This window comes from Bactrocera oleae, chromosome 2 (assembly GCF_042242935.1).
Source record: "Bactrocera oleae isolate idBacOlea1 chromosome 2, idBacOlea1, whole genome shotgun sequence".
NCBI lineage: Eukaryota > Metazoa > Arthropoda > Insecta > Diptera > Tephritidae > Bactrocera > Bactrocera oleae.
This window is the reverse complement of record NC_091536.1, coordinates 70,828,892-70,847,111: the sequence shown is the minus strand read 5'-3', so window position 1 is coordinate 70,847,111 and position 18,220 is coordinate 70,828,892. Positions and strand designations below refer to the sequence as shown.

At 35.8% G+C, this 18,220-nt stretch overlaps 1 protein-coding gene across 2 annotated transcripts in view; it reads right to left on the bottom strand.

The window, feature by feature from the left end:
* Window positions 1-18,220, bottom strand: part of Hmgcr (HMG coenzyme A reductase) — a 47,731-nt gene that overhangs the window by 28,268 nt on the left and 1,243 nt on the right. The window lies entirely within an intron of this gene.

Here is an 18,220-nt window from a genome sequence, read left to right as displayed (position 1 = left end):
TTAAACAGAACGTAAACTGAGCATGTCGATTACAAAAACGAAAACTTTCAACTGGCAAATTTTCAATTAAAATAAACTTTTGGAAGGTCCAAACTCGCCTAAATTAATAGAGCGCTTAGCAAACTTTTTTAATTTAGTGATTATCAAACAAGCTTTTTATCTGTGCAGCTACTTGCCTCAAACGTTCTGAGGCTTACTTATGCGCAGCTGTACATATGTACATATGTACTCACTTATAGTAGAACACAAATCATAGCAGGAACTTGAACATACATTCATATGTTTGTATGTATTTGTGCTCATATGTGGGCATCGCTGCTGAAGTTCAGTTGCGTATTTGTTTTGGAAATTAATTATTTGAAAACTGTGCTTTTTGATGTTTACTGCCAGCATAAAATTACAGTGTTGCACAATCAGTTCGCTTTGAATTTAATCAGTTTAATGCAATTTAATTAAAGTGAACAATCCAGTTTGGCAAAAACTCGCATTAAAACTTTACGCGCCGAGCATACAAAGTCAGTCTTACTTCACACACACACACATACACATACTTGTATCACAAAATTCATAAATTTTTAAATATGCACATACGCATACACTTACATATATATATGCGTACATGAGTATGCGATTTTGTGCATTTTCAAGTGTATAAAAGTAAAAGTTGTCGAAAAACTAAAATGAAACGAAGAGCGGGCTTAGTGCGTTCGGTTAGCAAAAGTGAGAAAATAAGTACATGTGTAAGTATATATGTACATATGCAAGTGTGTGGCATATGCGAGTGGCAAGTTGGCAATTAGTGGATACCATCCACAATAAAACCTACGAAAGCATAAACTTTCTAAAATGATTGCTAATTAATTTGTATTCAAAAGCGCGGCGCTCAAAGACTTGCGTCGTTCCAGTGAGCACGTCGTCTTCCGGCATACCTTACCATTACACGCTCAGCTATCACTGGCACTGCTGGCAACTGTTTGGACAAGCTCACTGACTTAACCGTGTAAGTCAAATGAGTTGCTTCGCATATAATAATGGATAATGAAAATGCGTTATGTTTCCTTTTGTTTTCTTGGAAGCACAAGGAGTGTCATTTGGTGTCAATTAATTGTTCTATATGAAGGAATAAATATCATTTATACATACATTTCACACGCTTCTGAGTAAAGAATATTATTAAGCAAAGCCATACATTTCCAATTATTCTCGCGCGCAAAATTGCAGAATAACATTAAAAAAATGTTAACTTCGGTTGCACCGTAGTTAAAATACCCTTCACAAATACAAAAGAACTTACACTGCTTGGTAATTTTGTATGGCAGCTATATGTTATAGTGAGTCGTTCTAAACAATTCCTTCGGCGATTGCGTTGTTGCCTGTGACAATAACCCGTGGCAAATTTGACGAAAATATCTCGTTAAATAAAAAAGTTTTCTATACAACCACTTGAATCCGATCGTTCAGTTTTTACGGCTGTAAACAATTTCTTGCACCATTGAATCAAATAATAACTCATGGCACAATTTCAGATCGATATTCTCAAAAACTGAGGGACTAGTTCGCGTATATACAGACATAAGGACAGACGGACATGGCTAAATCGACTCAGCTCGTCATGCTGATCATATACGTATATATTTTATAGGTTTTCGTTCAATCCTAATTTACCCAATAGATATAAACGGTAAGAATGTTTGTAAGCGTTTGTTAACTTAGGCTAATCGGCTGCCAAAACTTTGAACGCGTTTTTCTAGATACGCCTCTTGTCGACTTTTTCGAAATTATTCGGAAATATAATATATCCTTTGTGAGATTTGCCTTAGCACAGTCGAATTCGGGTTCCTTCCGATTTCGTAGATTCGGCTACATTTGAAATGGCGAATTCTATATGAATTACATTGGTTGGAATGGAAAATATACCCATATACCCATAACTGAAAAAATATTAATTAATTAACCATGAAAAACATATCTATTCTAATCGTTTTCCCAACACCCAAACCTCGTATAGAATTAGTGCTGCTAGTCTATCTTACTCTTTCATAGTTTAATGTTTACCCTTTTTTCACTTACATTTTGCACAATTTGTGAGCTTTTCGAACCACCATTGGCGAGCAACTGAGTTAATAATGGGCACCTAAATGGCTCTAAAGTTAAGTTTACGGCAGACTTGCTCAATCCCTGCTAAAAGGCAAAAACAACGTTAAATCGACAAGGGCCAAAGGGCCAAAGCTGTTGGCAAAACATCAACTTGAAGCAAACGAAGGGGCCAGATGCGATGGCAATTTTAAAGATATACGAGCCAACTCTTCTGGCAGATGCGTTGCGCAGTTGATTTTGACGGCATGGCACTCGTATTTAATATGTGTCGGTATATACATATGTGTGTGTATCAAAGTTTAATTGTCAACAGCAGCTACAAACTAAAAGGTAAACATTCCATTTTATGTCCAACAAACTTTTAACGTGACACTTTGGATACGCCGTTAATGTGAACTTGTTGGAAGCAAACTTGCCGATAACGAAACTATGACTTGGGCGACACAGCGCTATCGCTGACTCAAGCGAGCCCCATTAAAATGAAGATGAGACGATGAAAATAACAACGCAATCTTAAATGCTAATAAATGATCAACCGAACCGATGGCCGATATCAATATCTGACCTTAACCCAAATGCGTGCTGAAATGGTGGTGAGGGGAAACGAGTTGTAGAGTTGAAGGGAGTGAAAAATGAGTTCAGCGCAGTTATTTTGAAAGATATTTGTTGCATGTTGTTGGTGAGATATGTACGCCCATACATTCATACATACTATATATATATGTATATGTTGGTATGTAAGTGTTTGGATACAGCGAAGGCTGCTCGCTAATCTGGCAAAGACAGTGATGAACTTTCGTTGAAGATTCACTTTCATTTGGATTTCAGTTCAACTAAATTACATATACGTATACAAAATATGAACATGTATAAAGACTTATGAGTCTTACATCGACCTGCTGTCAAAATTCATAAACCTTTGTATTGGCTCACGAAATTCGAATATTTGGGCGATATGCAAAGGCGAGATTTGTGTGCGCTATTTGCCCTTGGAGAGTTGTCTACTTATGTATGTGTACCACTGTATACAAACAGTTGGGTCAGAAAGTCAGCGACGCAAATGAGTTCGCTCGAGTTACTATGTATTTTACATTTGTATTGAATTATGCAGCCTTTTGTAAACATTTTTTAGTGACCACTGTCGACTATGAAGACCCTCATCTATTGATACTCACATTTAATGGAAATTAATTTTTTCCTAATTGGCGTCACAAAGGTCATTTGATATAGGCTACTCGAGTCTTAATACAATGTTTTCGGCTGCCTTTTTGTTGTGCCTTGTTCGTTACCGAATTACACAATGCAAATCATAAATAGAAATATGGAAGAAATATAGTTGTATTTGCGCACACATTCAATCAAATACAAGTATCAAGCGCTGAACATTTTTAAACATTTAAAAGTTTTTTTTGTTAATTCGTCTTTCTTCAGCGTTGCATGTTTATCGCGCAAATTAATAAGTCAAAATATTGCGAAAAAACATGCATATATGAATAAGATGCAATTTTAATTAACATGGGCACCCCTTTGGTTGCAATAAAGGTTATGCTCGCAGGCGCCTCTCTACCCCGTAGGTCTAAGTCCCAACACGGTTGCAATTTATGTCATGTGCGATAAAGCAACTAAAAGTATTGCTAAAAATTTCTGCCTTCACGCTTTGTTTGGCAGCATATTTTTAATGTTTTTCTGGTATTTTTTTCAAACGTTTTTTACAAGCGGTTTTGCTTACTTTATGATTTGACTTTTGCTTTGCGCGACTATGCGTTATGGATCGCGTAATCTGTCTTTTGCATTAGGTTGACTCGTGACACAAAAAGTCACTCGTGCCGAAAATATTACAGCGATTTTGTACAAATTTTCCAGCTTAGTCAGTTTCCTCCTGATTACTCCGAAGCTACAGAGAGGTGCATATTGTACAAATGGTATGTGTAATACAAAAGCAAAAGGCACATCATGATTATCGAGGTTTTTCATTAAATATTAAGATTGGAAGGCAGAGTGGTTTACCTAAAGGGACTATCTAAAAACCATAAAATATAAAAGCGATTTTCAATTCGTCACTTAACAAAAATAAGACTGTAAAAGTAGGTTTTATAGTTTAATACAACGCAGGAGAGTATGTGGACAAATCGTTCAGATTGTAATCCAGAGGTGTTGTGGAATCCACGACATATTTTCTTAGTTGTCAAAATTGCAAACCAATTCTGATTTTCAATGGTGTCACAGAATCTGATTAGATTTTCGTCTTTTCGAAAAGATGCAAAACCAATATTCGGATCAGCTGTTTACTATTGTGACAAAACTTGGAAATGAATAATAAATTTTACAATTAGTTACGCTGGTTTAGCTTTTATTTTATTGGAAAAAAGCAACGATAAAATTAAAAGGAAGATATTAAGAGATTTCAGTAGTGCTATTAAAGGGGATGTAAAAACCCGACAGAAACGGGTACTCGTTTTAAGTTCTTTTTTTCGCATATAACATAGTATAATTCACCAGAGTGTAACGTATGGTACGATTTTTTTTTCCGACAAACTTCATCACTCCACTTTTTATAAATACATAATTATATATGTAAAAGTATCCTTAATTTCTTAGTTTTATCTGATATTGATTCGCATTAGCAGGAACATGGAAAATCAAGCTCAATTAAATTTGTAAACCCATTAATCGCAACGTGGTGATACCTGTAAAAAATTATTGTATATGCAAATATACTAAAAGTCCCCGAGCACAATATAATAAACTGTTGTGATAATTCAGTAATCTAAGTAAAAAATATTCATACCGAATTTGTAAACACGAGAATAATTTAACAATCTAATTATGCCTGAAAGAAGTTACTAAATAAAAAAGTTTAAAGAACGAAACGAACCGCAAAGGTTTTACGAGCAGAAATATCGAAAAACTATGTAAATATACTTATTTATTATGCAAATACAGAAACTCAATGTGATCTTTCCAATGCTATGAGTAGAAGACATACCTGATTGGCAACGTCTATGAATGTAAGATCAAATGATGACCGATCGACCGACCGCCGACTACATGGTCATTGGCATGGCCACGAGCAGCCAATCAGCCACCAACATCGCACAGACTTGTGGACGACAAAGGCGCTCACTGACAGTTGTATTAATAACCATATGCACACATGTAAAAATGTTTGTGTTGTACATGCATACATAGCCATAAATTTTGGTGCAAATAGCCGTATTTGCGGAGCTTGTGTGGAACGTTTGCCGACTGATCGAATAGCAAACTTCCAGCCTGTTGCCATCGCAGCAGATAACTTAGCCGGTAGGGCCAATGCGACGTGGCATAATTCTCGTACGCAGCCACACGCCAAATGCACGTTTCTTCAACATAATTATTAGCCAAACACAAAGTGGTTGTAATATCCGGACGCGATTGTACAAAGTATGACAAAACTGATAACAAAAACAAAACAACAACACATACAAGAAGCATTATAGTCGGCGGCACAAGGTATGCATAAGAAATTCGCAAATCTGCACCTAAACCAAACTACTTTAGCAAACAGGTCGCGGCTGTGAGTTAAACCGAATGATTATCAGCAACTAGCTACCAGCCAGCCAGCAAGCCAAGCGAGGCACCAATCCACCAACTGCTTTTTCTGTTGTTACCAACAATCTATTGTATGACGGAGCCGCGCAGCGACGCAGACGCATGATCACATAATCATCAGTGACGGCGACCGCAAGCGCTATTGTGGCCACAACAGTCACAAGATATTAAATAATATTCAGCTAAAGAGCGTCTGCTGGCAGCAAATGAAGACGCATACCGTAACAGCAGTTGTTGGACGGTGGTCTTGAAAGTTGAATAGCTGCCTGCACGTCTGCATGCTCGCTTTTCACTTGCAAATGGGAAATATCGCGTTGCCTGTCGGTAGCAACTTGTACTCGTTTCTTGTTTATATCATTTGCGCATTTACTTTTTTTATTTTTATTTATATGTATATATTTTTGTATTAATTTTCGACATTCGCAGTCACACGCTCAGGCGTTCCACACTCTGTGTCGCGCCGCAAGACTCAATGCGATTCCGCGCGCCTAAAAATGCGGTGCGCTGTCTTGGCGTCCGACATATCGTATGGAAGTGCGTGACCGTCGTCACATAAGGCGATATTAACCAAGTAAATGGGACTAGTTTAACAAGTGTACGATTGCCAGACAAGTGTAACCACAAGTTGTTTCTTTGTGTCTGCCCCAAATGGTACGATCAGCTGAAGTGTCGGTACATTTGTACTTGCAAGGCGAAAGGAAGCATTAAAATGAGTTTGTGCAATTCACTGTGTGTCACCGAATGAGCGAACTGTTTTGCAAATGCAGGCAGCGTTTTCAACTACTTAAAATATATACTTAGATTATAAATTCTTTGCGGATAGGTTGTCAAAAAAAATTTCTGCATGACTAAGTTGGGTAACTAAATCTCAGTAATCAGGGACCAAGCCGTTGAACCATTCATTCTCGCGGTATAGGGCATACACGGCACCTGCTCTACCCTTTAATACTCGTAAAGGTGCCTCAGCAGATTGAATATATTGGAATTGAAACGGTGTTTTCAATATTAGCCTTTTCCATTTATATACATGAGTAATAGACAGGTTACAAGTACAAAAGGTAAAAAAGACTCCTGATGCCATACGACACCTTCGAATAACTCCGTGTGCATAGTTCGAACTTTCAACATTTTAACCTCAAATTTTAATGGTCTAATATATTTATTCTTCCAGTGTAGATTTGTACCACAAATCCTCATACAAGGCAAGTATGGATAACAGTTTAGGGTTGTATTATGTCCTTGTGTATTTGGCACTTTACTTTGTCGAGACACTCTGTGTTCACATTCGTCGTTCTACCATAATGAAAGAATACATTTACTATATATGAAACTTATGGGCCACGACACTTAATTCGAATCGAAGTCCAGCAATACTATAGCATATAAAAATGAATTTTGAGTATCATTGAGTCAGACTATAAAGGTTTAACTTTCATTAATACTGAGGTCAATTTTGTCCCAAAAGGTCAAGTTTGTGGCATTGAGCCACATTTGTTTACGAAATTTTCCAATGGTTATCGTGAATACCATAGCGAATCAAATATAAACAAATCAAGATCACACGTTTCGCTAATTTTCGTTAATGGGAATCTTTTCTTCTGAATTTTAAAGACTTTGATAAGGCGTAAAAATGTTTAATTATAAATTTTTATACCCTGAACGGGGTAAATTAATTTTGCCACGAAGTTTGTAACATCCAAAAGTAAACGGCGGAGACCAAATAAGTATATATAAATGATCACCGTGACGAGCTGAGTTGATTTAGCCATGTCCGTCTGTCCGTCCGTCCGTCCGTCCGTCTTTATATACGCGAACTAGTCCCTCAGTTTTTGAGATATCGATCTGAAATTTTGAACAAGTCTTTTTCTTACCAAGAAGCTGCTCATTTGTCGGAACGGCCGATACCGGATTATTAATTAAGGCAATCTAATCGCCGAAGAAATTGTATAGATCGGGTGACTATAGCATATAGATGCCATACAAACTGAACAATCGGAATCAAGTGCTTGCATGAAAGACTCTTTCATTTGACGAGGAATCTGCACGAAATTCGGCATGGATTATTATTTAAGGCAATAATCTAATCGCCGAAGATTTTTGTATAGATCGGATGACTATGACATGTAGCTGCCATATTAACTGAACGATCGGAGTAAAGTGCTTGCATGGAAAATTTTTTTATTTGGCGAGGTATCTTCACGAAATTAGACCGGAGTTCTTGCTTAAGGCAATAAATTTTTCTCCGCAGAAATCGGTCAGATCAGATAACTATATCATATAGCTGCCATACAAATTGAACGTTCGGAATCAAGTTCATGTAAGGGGCCTTTGTATTTGTGAAGGGTATTATAGCTTCGGCCATAGCATTATGAAATCTTGGTAGTTTATTCGGAAATCACTGACGTCATTTGGTTGTTTGAATTCAACTAAAATATAATAAAGAGAGTACACGGTCTAATTTCATGCTTTTCTCTAACATTTTCCGTAATTCTATACTTGCATATGTATTATATGTGTGAATGTAGTATACTTATGAATATGAGTTCGGACTGTCATCTTGCGATATTTCAATTAGACCCAACCATCAACATTTACAAATTAGTGGCATCCTGGAATTGGCCAAAACGCAATTGCATCTTTTGTGCTACTCCCATTGTGGCAAGAGCAAGCTTGGATGTAAATATACCGTTGTAATTTTGTGCGTGTGTAAGTACGTGCGGATGGCAGTACAATGTGCCGGATACACCAACTACCATAACGATAAGAAATGACTACAAATGATATACGTCCGCCGAGCGCACAGCTACAAAACCCACACCAATATTAGCAACACGACAGTCTGTGTGTGTGCGTATGCAGCCTTCATGACAACGAGGATTTACGGCGCATTATTAAGATGTCACTGCTAGATGTCGAGTGGTGGCATGGAGCGCACTGGGAATAGAGCCCAAGGCACACAAGTCTATAGGTGTATGCGCAGCCCACACAGCCCAACGCACAAGCCGCAAACAACGATTGCAACTCACTCAACATCAACATCAACATCATTGGGAAGTTGGTCGCAATAGACAGCCCACATGGTTTAGGCTAGCAGACGATACGACAAACATGTTGCTGCAACAAAGCGGGCCAACAGTGCAGCGACAAAATGCATCCATCAATGTGCTGCCGCCGTCTGTCGCTTGGCCTCACGCACTATCTGTCTGTCCGTCCGTCCGCCCGTTGCGTATACGTTTATCGGTCGCTCGCATTTGGAGGCGTGTGCGCCGATTGCTGTGACTCTTGTCTTCGGTCTATTGTTTGTCATTTGTTGCTATTGCCTTTACTAACAATCATTGTTTTTGGGTTAAATTTTGTTTTGTTCGTTTTTGGCTTTGTTGTCGCTGTTGTTTTGCTCGAAAATTGTTAACGCAACGCCAGTCAAATGTGTACTCAATGCAGAAGCTAACTAAATAGCACTTGGACTATGGCTACGGAATTGCCTGCCTCAATATTCATGGCTGCACTATTATATTTCTTCTATTTACTTATTTCGTTTTTCTGCTTTTATTTTTATTTACTACGTTACTGGTTTGGAATTCGTGTAAACAAACTGAGTGGCAGGCGGGCAATAGGTACCTAATAAAAGTACACAATATTGCATCTAAACACACATTCTTAAAAATAATAAAAAAAATATAACACAAGTAAGGAAGGGCTAAGTTCGGATATTTACACTCACGGTGAAATTAATTAGAGCAATTTGTAAACTAAATTTACTCAAATTATAAGATACCTTGTTATGATTAAAACACGCTCTCTCATTTTCATTGCACTCGGAAGTTCAAAAATTTTTATATTAGGTATATGAGGGCTATAGGAAGTATTGATCCGCTTCAACCCATTTTTGACACAAAAACATACTATTATCGAATTTCATTTATTTACCGATATTTTCGGTAAAAAGTCAACTATAGGCACAGGGGTCCACATATTCAGTACTTAGGGGCTTGAATAGTTTTGGTTCGATTTAGACAAATTTTGGTCATAAGGTGGCATACTTTAAACGCATTATTCACGCAAAGTTTTACCCGGATATAATCATTGTTGCTTGATATGGGAAAGTGAAAGAATCAGATGACATTGAAAATGGTGTTATATGGGAAATAGGCGTGGTTGTAGTCCGATTTCGCCCATTTCCGCACTATAACATAGAAATATGAGAAGAATTTTATGTATCGAATTTGGTGGAAATCGGTTATGCAGACCCAAGATATGGGGTTTCACCTAAAAGTGGGCGGTGCCACGCTTACTGTCTAATTCTGAATGCGATTACTTTAAAGTCATCTCATACAATCCGAGAGATAAAATTTAATGTCTTTGGCGTGTTTAGTGCTTGATTTATCGCGCTTTCAGTAGTTTTTAACAGTACCGTTATATGGGGAATGGGCGAGGCCCGATTTCACCCATTTTCGCGATGTCGATAGAGGTGCTAAAAACACTTGTTCTCAGTGAATTTTGTTATTATAGCTTTAGCAATATGCAAATTAAACCTATTAGGCGGCGAAATCACGCCCACAAATAACAGTCCTGAATCTTATTGTGGAGCTTTGTTATGGAAATTTATTTGTTTTTGATTAATAGCACTCGGATTTCAACTCGTCTCTTCATCCTGATCATTTATGTATATATACATAACCCTATATCTAACTCGATTAGTTTTAGCTGATACAAACAACCGTTAGAGGAACAAAACTAGTATACTCTGCAGCAACATGTTGCGAGAGTATAAAAAAGTACAAATAAATAAATAAGCAAACTGCAGATCACTGAAATGCTTTATAAATTTTGTGTAAACTTTGAGTTTGTTTTGAGGCTGTGGTCGCATTCGTGAGCGTCAGCACGAGTGTTTGTTCATGCTTTTTGGGGTTTATGTGCTTTAAGTGTTGGGCAAAATCGCTTGCATGCATACATAAATATGTAAATATAAACTAAAAGACAACTATGTTTATTATGAGCATTTACACAGCTCCCAAGTGCATTGCTCTTGTTCTGCCAATTCGGGAAAATCGTGCATGCGCGCCTGCGCTGTGCCTATCATCAGCCCACTCAAGTGCATGGACTGGAGAAAACGGGTGGGAGCAGAAAAGAAAACACTGTGAAGAAGAAATCTGAGGATTCAGATTTGGTTGAATGTGAGCTAAGATATCTTTTTTTTTTTAAAAAAGACAAAGTTTTAGGTGAAAAGTTAGTTTTTAGTGTTGCAATTACTTCATATAGGATTTGAATCCAAAACAAAAACAAAAAATATTGATTACATTGAAAACGCCCACAAAAGATTTTCTTTTGTAGATAATATTGAGATTAATGTACATTATTGAAAAATTGATTAGAGCTAATACACACTTATTAAGGTCACGTAAATCCAAAGAAAATCGTAATATTTAATTAAAAATAAATACCAAATTATCAACTACTATTGAGGATTTGTATTGCAAAGGTTTTGGAGGCCACCTACGAAAGCAAACTCGATAAATTAACAAAATAATCGGGAAGCATCTAATATTTGTAATATTGTGATATAATTTTTTTTAAAAACTCAACTTTGGTAGTTTAGTTTTTAATAATTTTACTAAAATTTTAAATCCAGATCTCAAATAGTGCTTGAGGTAGATGTTCCTAAAGTGTTGCCGCTCAGTTTAATCAGCTCGTTCAGTTTAGGTGTGCTTAAACGCATATTTCTTGAAAAGCTTTTTTCGGATTTGCTTATTGATTACTCGAAGACAAATAGTCTGATTACCATGCACTGATTCACCAGACTCAAAATTCTAATTTTGGCAAGCCTAAAACGACCAAAATTTCGGGTAAAATTAAATGCCGCCATTTTGTCATTTTTTGATACCTTTTTCGATTCTAGTGAATTTTTTTTTTTAGGTTTTATCCACGGAGAAGACAGCAATTATTGCAAAATTTTGAATTTTTTTCTCAAAAATTTTAATCTGTATTCTAAAATATGTATAAACATGCCCTTAAAATTTTAAAACAATTGATACAGTAGTTTTTTTTAATTACCAAAATCAATTCTTCATTAGGCTGTCACAGTAGGTGTACCCCTTAAAGAAATAAATACGAGATTAGCAAAAATATCTCAAAACGTCAACAACAAACAAATTTTGACATATTATATTTTTGGAAGTTGAGCTGTTGCCAGTGTTATTAAATACTTTGAGAGAAATTTTAGCTGAGCTGCATATTTTTCTGTCACTCACTAACCATTAACCATATAAAGCGAGACTTTCACTATTAAATAATTAAAAATTATATAGCAATGTAATTATAAAAATATAATGTAGGCAAAAAGTAATACATTTTCATTGGAAATTTCTCTTTGAAATTTCTTAAAGTTAAGTTTTTATAAGTCCACTGTGTCGCATCGGTATAATATTCCATAGTGTATTTGGAGACATCAAAGTCGAAATCGCACAATCCAAGCAAACTTAGTCAATTACCTTGGAATGAGCATTGTAATTATTATAATTATTACTTGGAGGAAAACGCCAGGAACTCGGCTCATAAAAATGCAATCCTGGCAATACAAGACATTTAAACAGATCATATAAAAATGTGTGCATATTTATGAAGCGAAAAGAGTTGGCCACGAAAACTGCAATAACTGTATATACCATACATATGTATATGATTAACAAAACAATTAAAATTCCGAAACATTTAAATAAAGAAGAGAAGCAGCTAATTAAATAAAGTCTTTAAGAAAGGGCAGACAAGTAAATTCAAACAATTAATAGCACTTAGCAAAGCAGGTCAGCATATCGTAGTTAAAAAAGTGAGCGCCTGCAACGCAAACGAGTGCTTTGAATTCGTAAAAAGCGGGAAGCGATTTTATTTAAATAACAAATGCGCACAAACTCTTGGTAAAAAGGCCACAAAACGAATTAACAAAGAAAACACAATAGATATCATAAGCCACAACACTGGGTTTGAAACACTCCTACAAATTGCTTTGAATTGGAGTTGTGTGCCCATCATGCGGGAAATTTGCAACAAGAAAAATGTATTTTTGGTTTAAACGCATATATGTTTTAAATTCATTTTCTATTTTATTCAGACTGTTAGTTCTATTTACATTTTTGTGCAAAAATTCCACCGTCTGGGTTTTAATATTTGTGGGGTTTAGGGAGTCTTTTTTTAATCCTTATCGAAAGCTAATGGAAATAATTTACCTTTATAATATTTCCTTCACCTCGAAACTTGATATTTACAGTGTGGTGAAGATGCTATGTACATGGATGAAAATTACTTTTAACTGTGTTAGAGCTCGGTAAAAGGTTTGTATAAAAATGTGATCTACTTTAACATGTGTTTTTTATGTTTGAAATATTAAGTACCATTAAGAAAAATTTATATGTTTTGCTAAGAATATCGAAATAAAGCCCTATACGTCTTACTTGGAAAGCATTTTGTATATATTATTGAAGAGATGGGGTTTGCTAAAAGAATTTATAATAATACAGTCTATATTAAAGCGGATAGGTTAAGGCACACTAAGTACCCCCGACAATATTATAACAAATCAGCCTCAAGAATCAAAGCAAGCAGAAGTACATTGCTGAATAAAAGCTCTTCAAACAAGAAAAAACGTTAACTTCAGTTGCACCGAAGCTATAATACCCTTCACAAATACAAAGGCTTATAACAAGAACTTGATTCCGATTGTTCAATTTGTATGGCAGTTTTATGATATAGTGATCTGATCTGAACAATTTTTGTGGAAAATACATTGTTGCCTTAAATAAAAACTCGTGCCTAATTGCGTGAAGATATCTCATCAAATAAAAAAGTTTTCGATGCAAGCACTTTATTTCGATGGTTCAGTTTGTATGGCAACTATATGCTATAGCAGCTTCTTAGTGAGAAAAAGACAGTTACAAACTTTCAGATCGATAGCTTAAAAACTGAGGGGCTAGTTTGTATATATACAGACAGACGGGCATGGCTAAATCAACTCAGCTCATCATGCTGTTCATTTATGTATATACATATATTATAGGGTCTTCGACGTTTCGTTCTGGGTGCTACAAACTTCGTGGCAAACTTAATATACCCTGTTCAGGGTATAAATATTGTTTTAGTATAAATGACAGAAGTACCTCTAGACTGAATTTCCTACTGGTACTTTTGTATGCGCATAATATATTTTGAAGTACAATTGCATTTGCTTTATTTCCACAACAAATACAAATGAAATACGTAGACACATATTGTGTAAGCCTAGGCCATGTACTGCAAGTGCCAAGGGGCGTTTGTGGCGTGCGAATACGAATGCTTAAATTTGCAATTTATTTGGCACTAAAAACCACGTTACGAATGCCAACGGCGGTTTCGAATTGCTATGGTTATTAACTGCGGTAGCACCAACAGCTGTTGTCCATTAAACTGAGCGCTGACGATGGCGATAACGCTCACGGCCTAGAGTTATGGCCTAACTGTAAGTACATGGCTAGTGTTAGCGATCGAAGTGTTCACGAGTAAGATGTACGCGACGTCGCACAGCAGAAAGCCGATAATGATGACGCGTGCGTAACTTAGACGCGTCAGCGCCAACAGAGAGCGCAACGAACGGCTCTATCAGAAGCCGAGGTGGTACACCATTGGACGTACGTTGGCAACATATTCATAATACGTCATAGGGAGAAAGTAAGCGAAATGAATGAAGAGATTTTTCATTTAGTTTTTAGCTTAAATGGCAACGAAGAACTATTATAAACAAAATTGCGAATCCAAATCGAGTAGCGAAAACCAGAACAAAAATAAACAAAATGAAAAATTTTGATTTCTGCTGAGTTATCTGCTGAAAGCCGAAACTTATCATTATAACACGCGACTACAGCCACTTGTCGCTATAAATTGTTGGTGGGTGGCGTACTCACCATATGCGAAGCGCCAAGCGCCGACACTCTCGATGGTCGCTACATAAAAAAACGAGTAAACGTCAGCGATTAAGACAAATCCAATTCGCCACTGCAGCGCAGCACTAGCTGATCGTTTTTTTTGTATGTAGTATGATTATGTTACGAAATCGTGGCCGTAAAGAAATGGAATTTGAATATTTTTAAAATTGATCAACATAAACGAGGAAGTCAGCGAACCTGAATTTGGGTGTGTTAGTTTAAAACAATGTAGCAGAGAAGTATTGGTGAGGATTGGTAATATTGAGGAGGCCGCATGCATTTAAAAAAATAGTTCTTTTACAAATAAATATTTGTGTGAACGCTTTTGGCTTTCGCGTTTAAAGAAGCTCCTTTATTTGATATGCTCTCCGCGTCTCTCCCGCTTTACATTCCAGTTATGTATTACATATTTGCATATGATTGTAATTAAATTAGGCAATTCGCTTTAAAAAGCGACCTTAATTTTAATTTTCGTACAAAAGCATATTTTAGCTGATTTTTATTTTTTTTATTTGCGTAACGTTTAAAATGAAATATTTTTGATTGAAATTTAACACCACCAAAAATCGATTTTCTCTATCAACTATTATGTTTCCGCTTACAGCGATTTAATTTCGATTTTCTCGTTGTGTGTGGCATTGCAATCGCAGATTGTCGGAAATTAAGTTCTTGCAATTAGCGGAACCCGATGTTTCAACATGGTGGCGCTTTCGGTGTATGTGTGCATATACGCTCGTTTTCGAGCAACTAGAACGCCATGGTCTGTTGAATAGGTATTTCCCGTGCCAGCAACAACGTACACTTTGCCACAGCTGCCCATGATGGACGCACTGGCAAACGGAAATCTACTGCCACTGGTCGTATGTAGCATTAAATACATTAACAGAAAAAGTAGAAAAGACACTTTTTTCTTCTTCTTTTCACTTTCAATAATTTTATTTTTCCACAAATATGCTCTATAAAAATTAAATATATATTTCGAACATGCTCATAGGATTAAGTGATAAACTTAGTTAGAGTTTTCTGGAGTGAAGAAGTTCACCATTAAAATACTTCAGCCGTTCAATAGCGCAACGTTTTTTTACACTAAAATTTACTAGACTCTAACGCTCTTTCTGTTGTCTTCATGAATCTATGCAAATTGTATTTAGCAGTAAATTATAACTATAATGCTCTCAGAAGGGTGCCACTTGTGCTTATGGCAAAAATAATCGAGTAAAATACACAATGTTGAAAGCCTGAGCCGTTCGAAGGAATATGGAATGTTAAATTTTCCCCGGATTATGGACTGGACCAATAATGTTTTTGCTCTATTCAGTGTTGTTGTTGTAGCTGCAACACAAACCAGCATCATTCGCAAAAATTACCGGTTCTCATCGAAGTCATCTAACGGAACTGAAGGTCTGGGCTACAGAAAAAATTTATGGATTGATTTAAAGGACTCCTGCAAAGTACTAAATATATGCCCTATAAAACAAAAATTTTTTAACATAATATTTATTTAAAAAACGTGTACAATTCCTTTAAAATATCAGACACATATTTCTATGTGACCAAAACAAATAGTATGCCTTTATTAATGCCTATATATAAGTATTATGTAAAATATAAAATCTATCAATATCAGCACCTACTCGGTTGTGGTAACCACAAGGGATTGAATGCCTTGAATGGTATTATTTTAAATTCACTTGTCTTTCTAATTTTTATTTTTATTTTTACATTTACTTTCTCGAAGCATTTTTATCTTGCGCTTGGCTGCTGCACCAGATGTTCGTAATTTAATTTACACATCAGAGCGGAAACGCAACTTAGCTGAAGCAGTACAGACGACAGAAACGTGGCGCTACTAAAAATTGAAGAACATTTTTGGTTTCATGCTGCCAAAGGATGAGCTGGATGATAGACATTATCATTTGTACATACCATATGTGTGCAGGTATATAAGTAAGAATGTGCGATAGAACAGTCACCACATGTTGTTGTCTATAAGTGTGTGAATTCACTGTAGTTAGAAGTGTAGTAGTCATATACTTACTAGTTCTCTTCGTACTAGAAACATTTCCGGAATTAAAGTGAACTGATCCGAAACTTACCAATTTTAAAACGCTTTAGTCTTACTAAATAAAATGGTAAATGAAAGTCAGAAGCTAGAAGTGTGGTTCTATCTAGTTGCAGGTCATTTAGGAACTGGTTAATATTACTGCAGGGTTGATAGGAAACATATAGTAGTAATGTCAATACAGAATTTTTGAATTATTGGAAAAATATGCAAACATATACATATACATAAATATGTACATATGTCCATATGGTACATATGTACATAATGATACTTATGCACTCTTGTATGTTTCTTTTTTTTTCGTGCTAAACCAGGCATCTGCTTAACATCATACACGCATATAAATATAAAAGCCTATATTTACATGAAATTATTTTGAAAACAAATTTATGCAATGGCACACTAGTCCCATAGGTAAGTGCCTCTGTCAACAGAACGGCAATTTCTCGTTCGTTTTATGCAAACGATGTCACAGGTTTGAGTTTCAAATCATTTTATGCTGATGCAATAGTCTTAATAAATAATTCATTTGCGCCTACAATAACGTGAAACGAAAACAATGAACATTATATATCGATAAATGCTTGGCGATGAAAGCAATAAATTTGATTGGATTCCTTTTAAATGCATCAAAACTTAATCAAATATTTTTTCCATAAAGCGTTCATACAAATTCATTATACATCTATATCTAAATATGCATGTACGGTTTTTTGTATTTGGCGTAAAGTTAGATTTCTTCATATAAACGTTCAACATGCCAAATTCGGCTTTTACTGTAAATAAAATGTATTTACATATGTTTAGTTGAATTGAGTTTTGTATAAAAGAATAATAATTTTAAAAAAATCGGGGTTTGTGTGTACAAAAGTAAATCAAGAAAGATGCTGGTGGTTTTCTTGACATTAAAAAGTATTCAAAATTTGTATATCCTAAACGGGGAAGAGTAAGTTTGCCATGACGTTTGTTACACCTAGAACCCGTCCCTGAGCATTTGAGCTATCAACATAAAACTTTGCACACATTCTATACTACAAAGAAGCGGCTCATTTGTCGAAACCGCCGATATCGGATCACTATAGCATATAGCTGCTATACAAACCGACTGATCAAAACAAAATTATTGTTTGGAACCTTTTTTAGTTGTGAAGGGTATTTTCTTGTTTTTGTTTAAAATAGCACTCGTTTTCTTATTTTAAAAGATCAAACAAAATTATGTATACACGCAAACAGAGATATCTACGTACATATGTATATATCAACATATCATATTTAAAAACAGCGTATGTAAGGAATCGCTTTAAAACCACATGCCTAAGATTATGAGTATAACAAATGAGAGTGCAATAGTCAGTATATTTAAAAGTTAAAATTCAATTATCAAAAATTTTGAGATAATGAGAGCCCGCATACAGTTCGGCTGGTTGTCACTGAATATGCTTTGGCGGTCATTGCTAATGGGGACTATCTTTGATTAAAAATGAATCTTAGGAAAGTAAACCTGGTAATTAAAACCGGAAAC